Source organism: Otolemur garnettii, unplaced genomic scaffold, assembly GCF_000181295.1.
Source record: "Otolemur garnettii isolate 467f Iridium unplaced genomic scaffold, OtoGar3 scaffold00119, whole genome shotgun sequence".
NCBI classification, from domain to species: Eukaryota; Metazoa; Chordata; class Mammalia; order Primates; family Galagidae; genus Otolemur; species Otolemur garnettii.
Genome location: NW_003852514.1, coordinates 6154747 through 6156209, shown reverse-complemented (window position 1 = coordinate 6156209; position 1463 = coordinate 6154747).

Genomic DNA, 1463 nt, shown 5'->3' with positions numbered 1-1463 from the left:
GGGGTCTCGTTCTTGCTAGGCTGGTCTGGAACTCCTGAGCTCAAGCAATCCACCCACCTCAGCTTCCCAGAATACTAGGATGACGGCATGAGTCATCACAACCAGCCTTTATCTCACAATTTTTTTTATTGTTGGTTTGTTAGAATTAGGATTCAAACAAAATTTATATCTTGCATTGTAATATCTCTTATGTTTCCTTTTAATCTATAGAGTTTCCTTCCTTCTTTGTTTTTCTTACAGTTTTTTTAAGAAACTGAATTGTTTGTCCTATAGACTTGTTCCCTCAGTGTGGATTTTACTGAATGCTTCCTAATGATGTGATTCAAAATTTTTCTGTCTTCTATATTTTCTATAAACTGACAGATCTTGAGGGCTGGTTTTTTCCCACAAAAAGAATTCATAGATAATATTATATGCTTTTATTTCATTGCATTAGAGGACGTGTAATGCCTGTTTCTCATCTTATAATGTTAAGATTAATGGTAGGTTTGATGCTGCCATCCCATGCCATCCATTATGCAATTCTGTATCAGCTTTCCCTAAACGTTTTAGCCATCATTCATGGTACTTACACATATCTTGGATTCCACTAGTGGTTGCCAACCAGTGATACCCTGTCTTTCTTCCTGCATCTTTTAGCTGAAATTCTGGAAACAAATTTTGCATATCAATGTACAAGACAACATAAAATAGAAATGCTGAATTCTCTTGGCACATATATTGAAATTTTTATATTGGAAAGCCCACAGTTGTCCCTCTCTGAGTTTAATAGTTTTCAGAAACAAAAGCAGCAATACAAAACAAAATAATAGACCTTTTGACTGAATCACTTGAATGGGCAATTTTGCCAAAGTTTTCTAGAGAGTTGCTTCAGATATCTGGTTCATTTGGGTAGTATGGTTACTTGACTATGTACTGTGCTTCCACAATTGTACTTTAGTTTTTTTTTTTAAACTTTATTCAAATTAATATAACAGTACAATATTTAGGTTACATTGTTCTCACTTCCAGGTGTACTTTTATTTTCTAACAGAAACCTTAACATGAAAGTAGAACAACTACTCAGCTCCCACAGTTATGATCAATCTTATTTCATTTGTACACAATCTCTCCTTCCCATTGAGTTTTCTTTTTTTTTGAGACAGAGTCTTATTTTATCGCCCTTGGTAGAGTGCCATGGCATCACAGCTCACAACAACCTCCAACTCCTGGGCTTAGGCTATTCTCTTGCCTCAGCCTCCCAATTAGCTGGGACTACAGGCGCCCTCCACAAAACCCGGCTATTTTTTGTTGCAATTTGGCCATGGCCAGGCTCAAACCTGCCACCCTCGGTATATGGGGCCAGTGGGGCTCTACCCACTGAGCCACAGGCACTGCCCCCCACTGAGTTATTTTAAAGCAAATCCTAGCCATATCACTTCATCTATAATTTTTTTTTTTGAGACAGAGCCTCATCCTGTCAC